General features: G+C 34.7%; 1 protein-coding gene across 9 annotated transcripts in view; it reads left to right on the top strand.

Annotated features, from left to right (window-relative positions):
• The window catches only part of LOC138700010 (sodium-dependent phosphate transporter 1-A-like), a 135,970-nt gene that overhangs the window by 71,106 nt on the left and 43,538 nt on the right, over positions 1-21,326 (top strand). Inside the window, exons 1-2 of one of the 9 annotated variants that reach the window (XM_069826280.1) lie at positions 9,089-9,264; positions 9,339-9,438. The exons of 1 other annotated variant lie outside the window; for it this stretch is intronic. The gene's annotated coding sequence lies outside the window, so the exon portion shown is untranslated. 7 more of the 9 variants (XM_069826283.1, XM_069826292.1, XM_069826282.1 and 4 more) reach the window with 7 other exon arrangements.

Here is a 21,326-nt window from a genome sequence, read left to right on the forward strand (position 1 = left end):
ATTGTTTCGGATGGTAGGATTGTGATGTAGCCTATTTTTGAGCTCGTCTTAAAGGCGGGTAATTCATTGGACACGGTTAAATTATGTGGCGCTGTTTGAAAAAGTGATGACGTCACTGCTGTCTTGTACAAGAATGCAGTTACATGAACCAAATTCCATACTTATGGTCCCTTGCTGTAAAATAAATTCCAAAAAAAAAAGTATTTTCAATTCCAGTCCAAATGTAAAAATTATTTGAGATAGACAAGATAAATGGGACTCTCTGCATAAAAGTAGGATATATTTCCATAACCTAATTTTGTGTCACTTCTGTTAATGTTTTCGATTTACGCCAACTGAAGCAGATTATGTTCTTCAACGAATTGGACCTATTCTAGAACCAAAAACAAAAAGTACCTTATCTGTTTCATCTAAAGAACAATTTATTACCCATGCTGTATGTCTTCTTTGGCTAGGAAATGGAGGTCAACAACATGGAGTTGCAATGACTGGTGATATGCAAAGACTTTACATATTTAAATGAAAAGTGCAGAGCAGTTTCTTATTTATGGAGGAACAGAAAGACTTTTGATTTTTCAGAAGTTGAACGATGTCAGGTGTCTCGTGGTTTTCCGAACGACCCATCTCACTTCATTCTGTATGTAATGTGCCCGTGGTTTTTCACAAGATCCGTGTCGTTCCATTATCTATTTGATCATTGGATAGGGTGTATTATTTTGGACTATTATGGTTAAAAATTTGATAGTTAAACATCAGAATCTATGTTTGGAGACGTTTAACGTGAAACGTTTATGCACTTGACATACAAGGAATCCGATCACATTTTATACACAAAGGGGAGTTATTAATAAATTCGGCATAACGGGGAAATGAAAGGTAACGGAGAAACCCTCGCTCATGTCCTTTTCGCTTACACCGCCTTAGAAACAAACACACAGTAAGGCACTGTGCATCAGTAGTGGATTTCAGGGGACCAGCGAGAATCGAAATTTGGTAAAAGCTATGAGGCCTGGCTTATACAATCCGTCACTGAGCAATACTTACCTTCCTGTCTACTCGTATCGAACCAAAACTGTACTATCTCAGTCAGGGAAGGTGAAGTGGGGAGTTAAGGGGTAATCTGCAGTGACTCGATTGAAGTCTTAGTGCCCAGGCCTGACATAGTCTAATTGAGGGGTTCACAACCAGAGTGGACCAAGTCCATCTAGAATAGTTCTGAGATATTGAGTCTTAAAGTTCCTGGCTCACGCTTAGCAACTTTCACCTTCCATAGGAAATGCTCCCCTCTGTGGAGTAACAAATGAGTTATGGACTTTGTTTATTATGGCAATGAATAAATCTAAGTTTTCTTCATCCGAGATTGTATTATTTCACAAACTGATCACTGGTGGACTTAGTCCATTCTGGTTGTGAGCCCCTCAATTCTAAACTACTTAACTGTGGTATTAATTTCAAAATGAATCCAGTTCTCTATGATTACACAGAAATATCAAAATGTTACTTCAAGTTCCAAACAAGCTTACAATACCAACTGTGTTCACAGTAACAATCACAAAAAGCATAAATATTTCACGCAATACTAGGGATTCGATTAACACTTTTTGTCACTTTTTATGGAGCCCACTCATTTAGAATTGTGACTGTAAATGTGTAACATGGGACTCCTAGTTATGCTTAAGGATTTTATCGTCTTTGGTCGGGTTTGAACACGCAAATCTCGAATTCAAAGGCAAGCACGGTAACCATTCGATCGCCGAAGACAACTACTGCAGGCTGCAGGGTGCATTGTCTTCAAATATTCAGTCACTGTTGTTGAATGTCTTCTTCAAACATTTGTCTTCTGTCGTGCTGCGGCTGAAATAACAAGACATCCCTGAGGAAGACTGACGGTTTAGGCTGACGAAATCTTAGTAACAACGGTAGTGATAACGATAAGTTGTTTCATTTAGTGACAGTGCGATTTCCGAATGCGGACCAGCCCATGCTTTCCACCAATGCGCAAGAAGCCCGCTAATCCTAAGGCAAAGCTTTGCACACGGTAATAAAGAGTAAACTTGTGCACGTGAATCTCACGTCCCGCCTTACTTCTCGTTTCTTCCGCCAGGAGCTGCGATCGACTATAAAGAGCGGCTGTTTTGTTGTCGATCTGACAGGTTAGCAGGCTACGTCAGCGTCCAAGGTATGGACACTTTTTGTTTCATTCTCATATGACAGTTACCTTTTGTTCATTTCATTAGGGATCTTATTGTTCTGGTATTCATCACTTTCATGTTTCCCAGAGTGCTTGAAAGAGCGATTGTTTTGTTTTCCTAAATAAACATGCTCTCTAATAATTATTTTATGCTAATATTTATATTTGCTGCATTGTTTTTTAATGTTGTTAATGTTGTATATTTATTTTCAGTATGACAATAGGTTATTCAAGGTTATTTTACAGATACAATTTTAAAGAAAACTATTTACGTTTGCACTAGGTGTATGTCTATAGAGCGAACTATAATCTTGAAATTAAACTTCGTTTCTGAACTTTTGTATGAGGAAGATAATGTTAATCTAATATATTCTAGTATTTTTTATTTCCAAACTTCGTTTCTGAACTTTTGGATAAGGAAGATAATATTAATCTAATATAATCTAGTATTTTTGATTTCCAAACGAAACGTTTGTACAAAACAAGATATATAATTTTATATCAACTGGTTGCTCTATTGTTGTAATTATAATATTATCTACAGTGTTATTATAATTCTTGCAACACTACATTATTATCATCAACAAATGAAAATTGTAGATTATATCATCAAAATTGATTATCATTGTCCGTATACACATACATACTATTAATTTCAAGTTCTTGGTTTGTGTCACTTATCATTATGTTAACTGATATGTTGTAAATCTTATAAGAAGTTACCCCTTTAATTAAATGGTATTTTATAAAAATTACTGAGCCAATTCTCAAGTGGCCACCGGCGTAGCTCAGTCGGCTGAAGCACTTGCCTGCTGATCCAGAGTTGCTCTCGGGTGTGTGTTCGATTCCCGATTATCTGGTTGGTTTTTTCCGAGGTTTTCCCCAACCGTATGCAAATGTCAGGTAATCTAGGGCAAATTCTCGACCTTATCTCGCCAAATACCATTTCGCTATCACCACTTCAATTGACGCTAAATAATCTAGTAGTTGATATAGCGTCGTTAAATAACCAACTAAAAATACCTCAAGAAGTATGGTTTCGCTAACACACGATTCTACGAATGTGTGATCGAGAAGCACAGGGAATATAGATGTAACTAAAATAATTCTTCGTTGGTCCCGTTACATCCAAATTTAAGACGTAACGGTATGAACCACAAAGTCATCCTTTTCGAATATATCGTAATAGTAATATACTGGAATAGTGATCCATATATTACATACTAAAAAGAGCGTACATTATTTAGAATTGTAAATTTATCAACAACTTTGAAAACATGTTTTTTTGTAAGTTGCTTTCAGTATTTTGGAGTTATTGGGAACGTATATGACCTATTCGGAATTGTCTTTATCACCATATCTTACTTTTAACCGTTCACTGTCATCTAAGAGATTTCGTTAAACTGCTGCTAACATTTAATTTAAAATTCTGAAAATTCTGTGCGGTTTTTTTTATAAATCGACTTAAAAATACTGAATGTCATCAGAATCTAATGACTTTCAAGAACGGAAAGGATGTGTGCTCTGCATGTAGGAAGAAAAAAACTAAACATCTTTCGTGCTTAACATGATGTTCGATAAGACAACAGTACCTTAAACTCTAGAATAATAATAATAATAATAATAATAATAATAATAATAATAGTAATAATAATAATAATGATGATGATGATAATCATCATCATCATCATCATCATCATCATAAGCATTCCGAAGGACCACAAAAAATCATTTTACTGACCGAAAATGGCCCGCGAACATTAATTTTTCCCACGCCTGAAATAAAATGATTTTCGTAAGAGACAATATTTAGGCCTCTATCTAAAACCACACACAACGTACTCATACGACCTTCAAATGAAATACATATGTCAAATTCAGCTGTAAAACTGAACTTGAGGTTTATTACCTAGCATTTAAACATGATCTTGCATGATGTTTAGTAGCTCTTATGTATGATAAAGGTACACGCATCCCATTAGTGCTTATTTGTATCATGGTCTCGTGGTTGTTCTTATAAAATGTTATAACGAAGTCCAGTTGGTCATTTATGATTGACCCTGCAGTCATGGCCTACTCTATATGAACTGATGCTTTCTTGAAAGTTAACGTCTCGCCTCTTCATATGCATCCTTGGCCCAAGGCGGGAAACTTACGTATTTAAAAATATATAAGTCGGTAATGTATATAATGTTATAGGCCCTACATTTCAACATATTCTAAAATATTATTTATCTTATCAGTAGGAACCCGTATGCTTCAAGTTAATAACATTTTATGAAAGTGCACTACAGTTAAAATAAGACGAAACATTATTATTATTATTATTATTATTATTATTATTATTATTATTATTATTATTATTTTATTATAGTTTTATAGGCCATGTTTGTTTAGATTATCAATCGCCATTAAGCCATAACATACAAAATTAATAATTAAGTAATTTGTAAATGTACAAATATGAAATCTATAAGAAACATGTGGAGTTATTTACACGTACTAAGTGCATCTCGTTTGTAAATTTTATAATACGAACATATATATAATATAGAGTATCCAGTACTTCCGGCGTTCTCTAAATTAACAGCTGATGATATTACATTTACATGTTTAGCGTAATGATTGGGAGTTCGGTAAACAAGCACTTGTGCTCCATTATGGCACCTGTAGCTAGATGCAGAATTTGTTTTTTATTCCGATGAAGCATAGATTCAATTTAGCAGCTTTGTGAACAACCAGAACAATTATTATTAAGTGCAAAAAATTTGCATGTTATGCATAAACTTCGGTCACATGATCAGGGGTTTGTAGTGCGATTATTGCGCGTAGAATAATCGGCTCGGAGACTGAATTCTGATAGTTGTGTTAATAGCTTATTCACTTTGTTGCTTAATTAATTTTGACCCAAGAGAAATTTATCGTCATTTAATGCAGAAAAATGCAGCTGCACAAAATTACTCAATTGATGAAAATAGAAGGATGTTCGGTAATCGTGTGGTCAGTCCAATACAATGGCCACCACTGTATCCAGACTTAAACCTCTGTTATTTTCATTTATTTAAACTATTGAATAATATAGTATAAGTGCACAATTCTTATCAATTAAAAGTTAAGCTACGATACTATGTGTCAGAGTTTCTCAACCTTTTGATGACAAGGTCCCCTTTTCGTCACATTACTTCTGGCCAAAGGTGTAAACTAGAATGCAGAACATAGTAATGTGAAATTGTGTATCAGTTTAAAAACAAAACAATTTAATTATGTTTTATTTAACGTAAAATAGTTGGATATTTAAATTTTTATATGAGTGACCGATGTTATAGGTGAATGAGTGAGCGATGTTATAGGTGAATGACTAAGCGATGTTATAGGTGAGTGAGTGAGCAGGTGAATGAATGAGCGATGTTATAGGTAAATGAGTGAGCGAGGTTATAGATGAATGAGGGAGCGATGTTATAGGTGAGTGGTGAGCGAGGTTATAGGTGAGTGGTGAGCGAGTTTATAGGTGAATAAGTGAGCGAGGTGATATGAAAAGTGAGTGAGCGAAGTGAATGAGTGAGTGAGCCAGGTGATAGGTGACTGAGTGGCTAAGTAACATGAGTTGAGTGAGTGAGCGAGCGATATTACATGAGGTAAATAAGTAAGGTGTGGTGAGGCGAGTGAACGAGGTGATGTGAGGTGAAGCGAGTGAGCGAGGTGAGGTGAGTGATGTGATGTGATGTGATGTGATGTGATGTGATGTGATGTGATGTGATGTGATGTGATGTGATGTGATGTGAGGTAAGGCGAGTGAGTGGGCGAGCGTGGTGAAGTAAGTCAGGTAAGCGAGCAAGGTGTGATGAGTTAGGTGATGTGAGTAAGGTGAGTGAGCGAATGATTAGGTGAGCAAGAGAGGTGATATGAAGTGAGTGAACGAGGTGATATGGGGTGAGATGTGTAAATAAGGCGATGAAATGAGGTAAGTGAGCGAGGTAGTAAGTGAGTAAGTAATAGCGAAGTGAATGAATGACTTGTAAGATGAGGTAAGATTAGGTGCACGAGATGATCTGACTGACTGACTGACTGAGGAGTGATCACGTAAATGCTGTATTGGCTACAGATTTCAAGTGTCTTTGCAAACGTCTCACTACATTTCTTTTTTGTTAATAACCGTCTAGTCTTTAATCGTAAATATTGCGGACACGGATTTTACAACGATTGCGTATGGGAGGAATTCATAAAAATGGACATGAGTTGAAAGTACCGTATCTCGTGACTGATAACGCGGTCTTTGTCAACTTATTGTTCGTTGACTGATACCGTGTTAATAGATGCGGAAGTTTTGCTCCATTTAATGGATATGCCAGAACATTAGGCAACCTGAGATTACTGCTGAAGTGTCCAACTATCTACTCTAACAAAGACTTCTTTGTTACAGTAAAGAACTCTTTAACTGAACCTTAATCTAAAAAATCACTAAGCATACTTATAAATATGACAATGTATTACTTTTAACAAATCTCGCGATTAAACCGTCACCATCATCATCATCATCATCATCATCATATCAGAGCCCGAATGTTTAGGCATTTATTTTGGTTAAAATAGGCAGGCATATAGGCTCTAAAATAGTAAAAATAGGCAGTGAAATAAGCACTTATTATTCATGGAAACAGACAAAAAATAGACAAATTTTTCATAAATTCTCCCATAGGGTACTCACTTTCCTTGGTTACATGTCACAACAAGATGCTTTTGTGAGTTGTCAAATGTCATAGTGAGCCGCCTGTCAGAGGGAACGTTTTTCATGGTGGAAAAAGATCTTTCTACTTCTACTGAAGTGATTGGAGCAAACTTAAAACAACTTATTTCAGAAGGACTGTCTCTACTTTCTTTCAGAGATCGGGAAAAACCGACTGTGTATTGTCTCAAAAAGAGGGGTGTGAGAAGGGATTAGAGACTTCAAAGTACGCGTGACTTGTGCGTGCAAGCGACAACAGTAAAGGGACCTGGAGACTTGCTTTTAATACTTCCCTCATCCCCTTTCTTTCGCTGGTAAAGCCCAAAGTGACCTGAGCACTGAGGGTTATACTGTTCAAACGTAAATAAGATTCTCAGCAAATATTTTTGTGAGGTGAATATATAGTTTTAATTTGTACAACCGTTCTTTTTTGTTTCTTGATATAATTTATGTGCAGTTTATTTTAAGTGCATTAAAATATAGAAAATGTACAATAACGACGTAAAAAAAAGCTAAAAAAAGGAATTTAACCTTAAACTAGGCAACGCGAGCTAAAATAGGCAAAAAAGACAAAATAAAAATTGGGTCTATCGTTCCCAAATGTGTGGAAATGTGTTTATCTCTAATAGGTCTTTCACATATACACTCAGTTTAAAAAAGGCATTTTGCCTAACATCCGGGCTCTAATCATCATCATCTGTGCTTAAAAAGTGAGTCCATTGGTTCGTTCCGTTCTTATTTTTTAGTGAGTTATTTTACGACGCTCTGTCAACTGCCGTGGTTATTTAGCGTCTGAATGATATGAAGGTGATAATGCCGGCGAAATGAGTGCAGGGTCCAGCGCCGAAAGTGACCCAGCATTTGCTCTTAACGGGTTGAGGGAAAACCCCGGAAAATACCTCAGGTAACTTGTCCCAACTAGGATTTGAACCCGGGCCCGCTTGTTTTACGGCCAGGCATGCTAACCTTTACTCCACAGCGGTGGACTCGTTCTTTTTCCTAAGGTTATAAACCGATACTTGATGCTTCTTAGTCATGAGATGAGCATGACACAAGGTGAATCTTTAATACAACACAAGGGACATTGGTTGGATTGGTTTGGTTTATTGGTAACCCTTCCAGATATGATTATCTATGAACTTTGCTATTTTGGTTATGTACAGTAGTGGCAAAAAAAACCGACCGACCCTTGTAGCTGATTTCAGAGCCTTATTCACTCCAGAGCACGATAGACTGGTAACTAAAACTTTCGTAGTTCGAATCCTGCCTGGGAAGGAAACTTTTTTTTGTTCCGTATTCAAATTTATTCCCAATACTTTTCAATTGCAGCAATATGTTACTACTTAATTAACTTATTATTTCCAGAACATGAATTTTACCAGCAATCGAAAAGTATTGGGAATAAATTTGAATAAGGAACAAAAAAAAGTTTCCTTCCCAGGCAGGATTGGAACCACGAAAGTCTTAGTTACCAGTCTATCGTGCTCTGGAGTGAACAAGGCTCTGAAATCAGCTACAAAGGTCGGTCTGTTTTTTTTTTTTGCCACTACTGTACTTGAATTGTTTTCCTAGGTTGATAGGCTTATAAACGAGGATGACTATCTGATTTACTGTATATTTTTACGTGAGAAAGAAATTATCGATAAACATTTCTTGCAGTCCTTTTATTCATGGGCAGCGTTACGTTATCATGCGTGCCGCAAAGCTATGACACAAATTTCGCAGTTTATTTCTCTTTCGAAGAAAGTCGTGAACTTATCTCCCTAAATCGAATTTAAATTCATAAAATTTGGTCCTAATTAAATAGTTAAAATGCATAAAATTAAGTGGAAACAAAGTAAAAAGGGGAAATGAGTAAACAGAGACTGTAAAATTATGTAACCGTGGTGCGCGTTCTCCTGTCTTCGGCATGAAAATTCTGTGAGTTAGCATCAGTTGTTCGGGACTTCTGTATTAGGCTCTGAATCAGGCTGGCGAGCTCTCGGAGGGGAATTCCCGAAGTCCTATGGTCTATCGACTGCGTCAGTAGTGAACTTTCTCTTGCCAATATCCCGTTTTGTAGGACAAGGTGTGCTCGTGAGGGGAGGAGAGGAGTTGTGTATATCAGCTTTCTCATACGTTCATCGTGAAGCAGTGCATTTGACTTCGGGAACTGAACCGGTGTCAGGTGAGAGCTCCTTGCTTCCACACTAGCAACAGTTCGTCGAGCGACATTACGAGATACCTTGGCTAGGTCGGACACAGCGGCCAGTGCTTTTGGCGTCTCGCAAGTAACGGCGAATGTGATTGTTCGATTGTGAATTAGTTCCATATTGTTAAGCTGTGGTGTGTGTACTTGTTTGTTGAAAAAGTAGGTAACGGTATGTGATATAGTTGTCATACTGTGATCATTTTGTTTCTCGACTTATTTCGATTATCGTACAGTTTTCTTTTAGACGTGCATGTCTGGCTTCAGTTTGGTGTTATCACGTGTGAATATTGCAGAATACGTCTTGTTGTAATATTAAACAGCAAGGAATCACGTGTAAGTACTATGCAATACGTCTTCAATATTTTTTTTTTTCCAATTTAATTGCCTTCCTGCTTTGAAAAGACAAGTTTTTTTATTAGTCAGCATATAAAAAAGCATCACGACATATAACTGGAATTTGGAACCGCTATATTTGAAATAAAGGTACCGGTAATGTTTACATAATTATTTAATTTACTTAATTTTGTGTTAGTGTATATATATATACTGGATTATTTTAAAATAATTTTGAATTGGACATTTTCATTGAAAATATTAGTTTTTAATCTATTCTTCGCAACCTGTGGTAATTGTAATGATTGAAATCCTTTTGAAGAAACTTCGAGTTCCAGAAAATACGAAACTCGTTCATCAACCATGATATACACAACAGCAAAGGCGTGTAGCTTAAATTTTGCTTGAACTCAGGAGTTCGGATTCTAATGGGTGTTTGTCCGTTTTCAACGTGATTACAGAATATTTCCAAACTGTGTACAATAAATACATTTGAGGTTCTACTGTCAAAAATAAACCAGAAGCGTATTATAAACATATACAATTAAACAATTATTTACTGATATGTGATAAGGGATAAATAATAAATTAAAGACATCTAATAGTTATAAAGCTAAAACATTTTGCTGAAATTTAGTATTAGATTTTACAGAAAATGTCGAAACTCCTTCATTACATTCAATACAAAGATAGACTCTTTTATATCATGCATATGTTGGGGATATGTATTCTCCAGATCTCTCGCCCTTTAACTTAAGATTGCAGGATCGTCTAATGGAATTAATTTATTGTACTATACTGTCAATGTTGCGACACGAGGAACCGGCTGTGGGAGGCAAACACAGCTGCAACATATAAACAAACAAGTTTTGTATTGATTGTAACTGAGGACAGTTTCAACATAACCTATTCATTCATTCATTCGTTATCTTCCATAGATCTTACATGAGCAATGAAGCTTTAAGATGTGGAACAAGTCAAAATTTTACAATATTATAATTACAATTTTTACAATATTTTACCATTTTTACAGTTTTACAATGTAGTAATTTTCTACAATGATGAGGTGAGGTCCGAGGATTCGCCAAAAGATTACCCGGCATTTGCCTTTTGGTTGGGGAAAACCTGCAAGCATAAAAATTAAGCATTACATTCCAGTAAAATACTTCAGCTTAACAACTGTTATATTTTGTACTAGCTGTACCCGTGCGCTCCGCTGCACCCGTTAGAAATAAATATAAAGTAATTACATAATTAAAATAGGACATTTGATCCAGGGAACATTCGTGCTTGGTAGAAGGATAAATCGTTTAATATGTTACTTAATTTAAATTGTATTTAAATAATTAAAATGCGATCATTTTGGTCTGGAGAGCAATCATTTGGTGCAATGACAATTCCTTTAACATGTTTCTTAATTACTGTTATTACATGCAACCATAGTTTAATGAAGATTGACATCATTTAGATTTAATGTGTACATAAACATTATTTTAAGAAATACAGGAAACGAATATTCATAATAGCCTATCAAGCTTTCTGTGCATAAGAAGATATTTTAATCTTACCTGTTCTCGATTCACTCAGAAGTTACTGTAATAACATTATAACATTATGTCCATCTAGAGAAACTACACTTTCCAATGGTGAAATAATAATTAATTATATAAATCTGTTAATTTAGCTTCCGATATTACTTCATACAAACACAGGAACATTCTCGGTAGGCTATATTTCATAGCTTTCGATTGTTGTTGTCCAAGGCTCCTTATAGACGAAGTAATTTGTTTTTTATTTCATTACACCGCCTTAGATGGCAGTTATTTTAATTTTAAAACTCATTTATATCATTATATATCAGTCCTCTCAAAATTATTCAAAGAATAAAACTTATCGGAAATCATCTTTAAAGAAACTTTTGTTATGTAACATTTTTCACAAAAGTCAATAATAAGAGAGATATTTCGATTTATTTAATTCAGGCCCCCTTATAACTCCCCTTTTAAATAAAATATTTCGAATGCCATATAGCCTAAAATCTAAGTTACGACGAACTTAATTTATATTCCAATTTTCATCGAAATCCGTTCAGCCATTATCGCGTGAAAAGGTAACAAACATCCAGCCAGACAGACAGACAAACAAAAATTTCAAAAAAGTGATTTTCGGTTTCAGGATGATTAATTATACATGTTAACACAAATTATTTTTAGAAAAGCGAAAATTACCACAAAAATTTCGCTTACAGATTTATTATTAGTACTAGCCGTACCCGTGCGCTCCGCTGCACCCGTTAGAAATAAATATAAAGTAATTACATAATTAAAATAGGACATTTGATCCAGGGAACATTCGTGTTTGATAGAAGGATAAATCGTTTAATATGTTACTTAATTTAAATTGCAACCAAATAATTAAAATGCGATCATTTTGGTCCAGAGACCACTCATTGGTGCAATGACAATTCCTTTAACATGTTTCTAATTTTTATTACATGCAACCATAGTTTAATGAACATTGACATCATTTAGATTTAATGTGTATACTTTATTTTACTTGTTATAGGTTTCCATTGAATTATGGTAATAACTTAATTTTAACCCTTCAAATAACTTAAATTATATTATATAATATTACATTACATATATTATATTATATTATATTATATTATATTATATTATATTATATTATATTATATTATATTATATTATATTATATTATATTATATTATATCAGAAGTTACTGTAATAACATTATAGCATTATGTCCATCTAGAGAAACTAGACTTTCCAACGGTGAAATAATAATTAATTATACAAATCGGTTAATTTAGCTTCCGATATTACTTCATACAAACACAGAAACATTCTCTGTAGGCTATCTTTCATAGCTTTCGATTGTTGCTGTCCAAGGCCCCTTATAGACGAAGTCATTTGTTTTTTATTTCATTATACGGCCTTAGATGGCAGTTATTTTAATTTTAAAACTCATTTATCTCATTAAATATCAGTCCTATCAAAATTTTTCAAGGAATAAAACTTATCGCAAATTATTTTTAAAGAAACTTTTGTTATGTAACGTTTTTCACAAAAATCAATAATAAGTGAGATATTTCGATTTATTTAATTCAGGCCCCCTTTAACCCCCCTTTTAAATAATGTATTTTGAATGCCATATAGCCTAAAATCTAAGTTACAACGAACATAATTTATATTCCAATTTTCATCGAAATCCGTTCATCCATTATCGCGTGAAAAGGTAACAAACATACAGACAGACATACAAACAAAAATGTCAAAAAAGCGATTTTCGGTTTCAGGGTGGTTAATTATATATGTTAGGACCAATTATTTTTGGAAAATCGAAAATTACCAGAAAAATTTCGGCTACAGATTTATTGTTAGTATAGATTTTATTAATTTGTCTCTTGCCATATCTCTCTAAAGAATAGTTTAATTGTATATGTTTACATAAGATCTTTGTTTCTAACAGAGGGTGTTTGGAATTGAACGGGTTATATCACCTGCTTGTCTATGCGGATGACGTGAATATGTCCGGAGAAAATCCAGAAACTATTAAGGAAAACACGGAAATTTTACTTGAAGCAAGTAAAGAGATAAGTTTGGAAGTACGAGTTTATCGCGAAAATACAAAGTATATGATTATGTCTCATGGCCAGAATATTGTACGAAATATGAATATAAAAATAAGAAAATTATCCTTCAAAGAGGTGGAAAAATTCAAATATCTTGGAGCAACAGTAACAAATATAAATGACACTTGGCAGGAAATTAAAACGCAGAATAAATATTGGAAATGCCTACTATTATTCTCTTGAGAAGCTTTTGTCATCCAGTCTGCTCTCAAAAAAGCTGAAAGTTGGAATTTATAAAACAGTTATATTACCGGCTGTTCTGTATGGTTGTGAAACTTGGACTCTCACTTTGAGTGAGGAACAGAGGTTAAGAATGTTTGAGATTAAGGTGCTTAGGAAAATATTTGGGGCTAAGAGGGATGAAGTTACAGGAGAATGGAAAAAGTTACACAACGCAGAACTGCACGCATTGTATTCTTCATCTGACATAATTAGGAATATTAAATCCAGATGTTTGAGACAGGCAGGGCATGTAGCACGTATGGGCTAATCCAGAAATGCATGTAGAGTGTTACTTGGGAGGCCGGAGGGAGAAAGACCTTTGGGGAGTCATAGACGTAGATGGGAGGACAATATTAAATTGGATTTGAGGGCAGTAAGATATGATTGTAGAGACTGGATTAATCTTGCTGAGGATAGGGAGCGATGGCGGACTTACATGAGGGCGGCAATGAACTTCCGGGTTCCTTAAAAGCTTTAAGTAAGTAGGTTATTGTTATTACATACAATTACGAAGTATAGCTCCGTCGTGCTGACTCCATGTCAATGAAGTCCTACACTAATATTCTAGCGTCGAGTAAAGAAAAAATTCGAATATGGGCTTATAAAATACACTCTGCTATTGGTATGAAACTCAGTTCTCGATGTAAAATATGGTTACTGTAAAGTAACGAACATAGTTGAAATTAATATAACTGCCAAACAGCTCGATCAGTAAAGATGAACTAAGAGGTATGGAATGTGCTAAGATTCTAAGAATAGGATTTAGTCTGTGCATGTGGATTGTCTATTGTTCAAATTAGACAATCGTGTTAACTCCACTATTGAGAGTGGAGTGGATCTCTTCTGTCCCATTCGTGTTAAATTTTCTTCTGAGCTAGTACTACATGCAATTAAAAGTTTCATCTCCTTTCTTAACCACCTTCCTTCAGTAGGCCTACGTGTAATTATCAGAGGTTGGCGTAAAATTTTCCAAACAATGTTGCTTTACATTGGCTTAACACAGCACTTCTGAATGAGAACGGGTTTTCTCTCGCTAGGTTTTGGCTTCCACGAAAAACCTCTGCAAGCTGAATATAATTCATTCTTGGTCTTGCAGATACAATTTTGTCATGAACTGAACCAGTTTTTTTCAAACTTCTTAATTAAAGCACGATAAGGAAGCATGGTAGGAGAGTTGTCTGTCAGGTGTATTTTTGTCTGATATTTTCGTAATTGGGCAGTGAAGTTTCTACTACAGTCATGCTAATATTCCACCAAACAAGTTCTTGTTAAATGATTTATAAAACCATTTTCTGAAACTTTGAAAATGTATGTAAAAAAAAGAAGTCAATTGGCTTTAAAGCGTTCGGAGTTTCGAAAATAGGTATCTTCTTAGAAGACATCCCCCTTCTTTGTAATGTAACTAAACTAATTTACTTACGTATTTCTTAACGTATATGAAATAACAGAAGTAAATCTAAATATTGTAAGAATTGCTTAAAATATAAACGCTTAATATTGCTTATAGCTAAATAGACTTCTAGGCCTATATTAGTTTGTTGTATTTCCAATAACAGAATAAATGGAATAGATGTACTGATGTTTTACATACGTTAAGAAATACGTAAATAAATTAGGCCTATTTTAGCTACATTACAAGAGGAGGGATGTCCGCTAAGAAGACACCTATGTAGCCAATGGTATTTTCTAAACTCCGAATGTTCGATAAACAAACTTTCATTGAAAACATTAATGTTTTAGCACGGAATAACTAAATCCCGTTCTTCACGCATTCCATAGCTGCTTAATTCATCTTGTCTGCTCACTTTGTTTAAAAATTATATTAATTGTATTTGTGTTAGTCATTTTCTAATAACCTTATGTACGTACATTAATATTTTATATAGTCCTACTTAATCTTAAAATGAGTTTCGTTAGCAATTAATCGTAACGAAGGAAGTATGCATAACATATTGGTCTTTATGAGCACACTATCAAAGGGTAGTAGACCTACAAATAATTTTATTCATCCAACAGTACTATTATGTACTCGTACTCGACAGGTTACCATTAAACTGCATCTTACCGAAACTTTGCTGTATCAAACTCGTTCATTTTCAGCGATTAAGGAAAGAAACTGTTATTGTTCGCGTTCCAACTCTGTAATCTTGATAGGAATGCAAACCTTGTGCTGCTGGACTAGAGAAAAGTAGTGGTACTTCATTACAAATATAGCTATACTGTGTTGTCCACCGCTGTGGAGTAACGGATAGCATGTCTGGCCTTGAAACGAGCAGTCCCGTGTTCAAATCCTGATTGAATTCTGAATTCATTTCGCTGGCATTATCACCTTTATTTTACTCAGACGCTAGATAACCATAGCAGTTGATAAAGTGTTGTAAAATAAACCAATTAAAAATATATATACTGTATTGTGCTATATTTATAGTAAACTAATGGCTAGTGTATTTTATAAATGCAAAGTCAATATTTCGCTCAGTTGGTATGCAATATAGGCCTAAAAGTGGCAGATGTTTCTTAAGGGATTAGGTACACTTAGAGCAGTAAAATTTTGGAAATATTCAACATTTTTTTCTTCCATTACTGTATCTTGTACAATAATGAAAATTAGTATGTATAAAACACTGACCTTCTGCTATATGAAAAAAATATTTTTACGATTTAAAAGAAATATTTACATCATTTTTTTTTCAAAACTCAGTTCACTGTGCACTATGCGTTTCCCACATAACTCAAAAACTATTCAATAGGCTATTCTGTGATGGAATTTTTTGTACGTATTTATGCATGTCATATCTATAATATGATGCAAGATCACTTTTCTACCTTTGATAGATTGTCTGATAAAAATAAATTCATTTTAAAAATGGTCAAATATCAGTATTTTCTTTCAACACAAAATAAAAAAAAATATTATTTATTAAGGAATGTAGTTGAAAGAACATGATATTGTAAACATGAGTTTCAGCAATAAAATAAAAGAGAGAAAACATGAAAAAGTTAACAAGTTTATGAGTTAAGAGGGAAACGCTTCATCATTGCACAGTGAACTGCCACCATTTTGAATTTTGAAGAAAATATATATAAATAATTGTTTTAAATCGTAAAAATATTTTTTCATATAGCAGAAGGATAGTGTTTTACACATACCAATTTTCATTATTGTACAAGATACAGCAATGGAGGAAAAAAATGTTGAATATTTCCAAAAATTTTACTGCTGTAAGCTGTACCTTAAGTAATCAAAATTGTCCTCCGATTACACTGGTGTACAAAAAAAAATAATAAAAAAAAATAGTCTGCTACTAAGGAAATGTCGAGTGTTCTATACTGAAATTGATGCGCTGATTCCAGATCTGTAATCAGATTTATCATAGCACGTCAGGCTTTTATTATGGGACTGTAACATTAATTCTGAATCTTACTATTCAGTTCATACCTGTATCGTAAAGTCAGAGATATAAATTGAGCTTAGTTTATAATATTCTTTGTAAATTGTTATATTATTTTAAATACATTTATAAGAAAATATACACTTACAATATATAATAAGTGCTAAAAACTCTGTTAAAAATGCTCGAGACCTTTGCTTTTCCGCTTAGGTTGGCATGTGCTTGATCGCTGTAGGAACAAGCAGAAATCATTCATCGTGCTCGGACCGTATTGACCCTGGTACCTGGATTCCATCGTTGATATGTCCTGACGGAACCTCTTACCATGTTCGTCACTTACAGCGCTGAGATTCAATGGAAAAAAGTGAAGGTGTGAATGAAGATAGTGCATTTTTAAAGACATGTGACAACCTAGATTCTGAAATGATCTAAGCATGTTATATACTAGCTCAACATAAGCATTTTAGACTAAATTGTCGGGTAACAGAGTTGCAAAAACGGCATCATTAAATGTCATAGCATTGAGTTAGGGCTTAAATTTTATTTGTAATATATTCTCTACAGTCAAAAGATTATTTTAAGTGATTTTTAATTTGAATTTTAGTCAAATTTCAGTATCCTCTTCCCTTAACGTTATATCGTCCCATTAATTTGTCACCTTGAGAGTCTGTACCCACTAATTCGTTATAAAAGTTTCCTAGTCCCATTGTTATCCCTTTTGTTCTTGCTACCTGTAGAAACTATAGGAAGTTGCTGCTCAGTCGGGTCATAATTTGGCAACACCTGACTGTAGTGCACATAACCCGAACAGTCACTTCCCCATATCAGTATTCATGTTTGTTTAAGTATATGTACCGTTATCTCTTAATGCGTATGTATGTACCAAATTGTTGCACATTAGAACATTACAAGGTATACAAAGCTTCGTTATACCGCATTCCGCGCATACTACTGCCGTGACCTTTGTTGTAACAGCGTCTGTTTTTTATGAGCGAGCCAATCGACAGCAATGAATGCTGCGTGACAGTAGCCTATTGGAGCTTTCCTCAGACTGTGGAAGCTATCGGTTTACAGACAAAATACATTAAAGTTGTTATACCGTAAAGTGGGGTGACTTTGAACGCTGAGGTGACTTTGAACAGTAATTTAGCGCCTTTCTAAATTAATTGCTGTACCCAATTGCGAAAAAACTGTTTAAATTGTCAATAAATTAGTTCAGTTTCTTCGCAATTTGGTACAGCATTTAATTTAGAAAGGCGCTAAATTACTGTTCAAAGTCACCTCGGCGTTCAAAGTCGCCCCACTTTACGGCATATCAATATATTAACTCTTTCAATCTTATGGTTCAACACAAATATAAAACAAATTAACTCAGTGTTTTACATAATGTTGTATTATCTTACAAACTTTTGACCCTCCTAGGGGCATCCTCAGGTACAATAGTGTTTATAACATCAAATATCTAAAATCAATTAAATGAATGTGACCACATGTTCAATGTGATCATCGTAGTGGAGTAATAATATAGAATATCAAGCATAGTGTGCAAATTGAACCAATATTAGAATGAACATACAAATTATACAATTAAGGCATAACCAGGTCAAATGTTAAAATCGCAGGCCTAAATGGCTCATAATTGTGTATTTCGTTGATAGTATTTAAAATTCAATATATTTAATTATGATTTAGTGCTAAAACATCAAAATTGAGTCCTAATATAGCATTAAAATACTATCGTGAAGAACTATTAACTATCTCATATTTTGGACACATTATGCTTATACTGGGTGTTCAGTTCAAAGTGTGTCATGGCTCGCTGTATGCCGTCATGTGGCTAGCCGATGAGCCTAGAGAATTCAATCTTCCTACACTTCCGCAGAGGTGTATAACCTATGAGGCAGAGAAGTTGCCTAGCAAGTACGGCGTTCATTCTGAAGAGTACGTACCGATACGTACGGTAATGCCGGTAGTGGCAGGAATGTGAACGGTTTGGAAATACCATACTGTCGGGATATGGGGAGAGGGTTAAGACGATTACTTACGTATTTGTTGACATTAACTTCGACGGTCAACATGGACACGGAGCATTTGATTTGTGTTGTGGAATGTTACCGTACGCAACCGATGATAACAAATACCCTGCGTACGACGTGCCGGCGCAAAACACAGTTCGAAAGAGGTTATGGAAGCACACAGACCGTACAGACCGCCATCTGTTGCTACGACGTTCAAGTTATACCGTACACGTTCTCAAGTTCAGATTGAAGAACGCCTTAAATAATAGGCAACTTCTCTGACTTATAAGCTGAAACTCGCTTCAAATCGGTGACCCAACAACAGTGACGTCATGACACACTTTGAAATGAACACCCAGTAGAAAATAAACTTTCATCAATAAAATTATATATTTAAAACCATATTATGTGTAACCGTATGCATCAATATATTGTATGTTAAACAATAATGATATGTTATTATATGATTACTTATAATGCAGACGTATCACTAAATGTTGAGTCGTAAATAATCTGAAGTCAAATGCTGTAGTTTGCTTGCTGATGAGGCAAGTAAGATGTTTTTGTATTCATGTATTAACCATCATATAGGCCTACTCAACTTATATATTGACATTCGGTAGTAGCTATTTGTTATATATCACGATACAAATGTATCTTTGAGTGTTAAGTTAAAAACTGAAGTTTAAAGCTGTAACCATTGTGCCATTCAAAGAATGTGCCATTATATTCTATTTTCCTTGCGATGCAGTATGCTGAAGGCTCAAAAGCAGGCTTGCAGAAGTGGGCGCCAATTGTGGCGTACGTCACTCATCCTTTCCTTCCACCCCCGGGTCTATTCTATTTTCCTTGCTGCATCGGACCGAAGTCCGAATGGTCCGATGCAGTATTCTGCAGCTTCATAAGAATAGCCTATGTGTAATCAGTTAATCTCCGTCGTATCGGACGGTTTCGGACAAAACCGTCCTGGTCGAGACAGAATGTCCGATGCAGTATCCTGCCAGCCTAAAATTCCATTAAATAACGTGTAACTGGGAAATTTTAAGAGCGACTGAAAATCCCTACGTTCATTAGTTGTGGTTTACATAGTTTCTCCGCAACACTTCCGTGATATTATCAACATCATGGCCGTGCATATGATATTATTAAATTATGACTTGGAATGTTTCCTAATATCGATGGTGTTGAACAGCAATCTCTTATACCAAAAATTTCAATTTTACAGGAGAGTGAAAAAAACATTTGAATAGTTTGAAAACTAACAAATGTCTGACATAAAAGGATATTTAAATCTCTTCTTGTGAAGTTTATATTCACGTCTTGATTTGTTTGCAGAAGATTCGAGAAAATTTCTGTGATATAAATCAAGTCAAGTCTTATTTTCGTTCATAGTTTTGACATAGGCCTACGAGGTTGCTGATCAATACCACCGATATTTGATTTTGTGAGAAGAATTGAATTGTAATATCGAATTAAGAGTATATGTAATGACCACTTTAAGAAATTTACTCTTGGTTTAAGTGTAATTAATGTTATTGTGATTAAAAACAAGGTACAGTAGGCCTACTGTTCGGTTCTGATGTCTCCGGCCCTTACAAGCGGGAAAGAGAGTAGTTCGGTGGAACGAGGGGAAGAAGGCAGTAGTGGAGTTTGTAACACATTCACGTGCGGAAAATAGCTACTCAAGCAAAAAACATTTCTTATCTTAATCAGATTGATCCGAAGAGGTGCCTGTCGCTGTGGACACCAGTCCCTTACACTGGCTGGAATTTTATGAGAAAATTCCTTCCCCAGGGGGACTCGAACCAGCGCACATTCTGTAACGAGAGTTCTAGCCGTAATGCCTTAGACTCGACGCTGTGCCGCGAGATTTTTGTCGTATTACCAATCTTATTTTCCCCTTCTAGGGTTTATTTTCTTGAATAGCTAATTATTTAAGGAATGCTATTTAAATGAAATAATTTACCGTGTATCCATACTTTCGTTTTCTAGATTACACACAGTTTCAAAAGTAAGATTTATAAACTCTTCTGTAATAGATCAGAGTGCAATTAATTTAGCACAAATTCACAGCAAATAGCTATTTTATATTGTAATCGCTTCCATATAGTAGTAATAATAATAATAATAATAATAATAATAATAATAATGTCTCTATTTACGAAGATTGGTGTTTAATAATACCGATTTTAAAAAGTGTTAGTAGTGTATGAGTTCATAAATAGGCCTACTCACTCATTTGACAAGTATCCAGCAGTACTGTGAAAGCAAACCGTTCAAGGGAAGTTGTAAAATTATGAAAATTCGCTCGCGCTTACTTTGGAATTCATTAAACTTAATGACGATATGTAAAAAAAAAGAAGGAAGAAAAAAGAGAAAGATAATCTTGTATCCTCCTGAGTCCTGATAGTATAGTATACTATACCATACTTCTTCATACATAATTATGATATAAGATGTATGTGCAGAGACCCGAAGTATAGTATAATATACCTACGTACATTTGTGCTCTAACTGTAACCTGCAGAATTTTTTCAGACATTTTTCCTCATATCTGACTTTTTTTAAGTGTAATGTGTCTCAGTGAAACATACAGCAGAG

The sequence above is a fragment of the Periplaneta americana genome, chromosome 5 (genome assembly GCF_040183065.1).
Source record: "Periplaneta americana isolate PAMFEO1 chromosome 5, P.americana_PAMFEO1_priV1, whole genome shotgun sequence".
Taxonomy (NCBI): Eukaryota; Metazoa; Arthropoda; class Insecta; order Blattodea; family Blattidae; genus Periplaneta; species Periplaneta americana.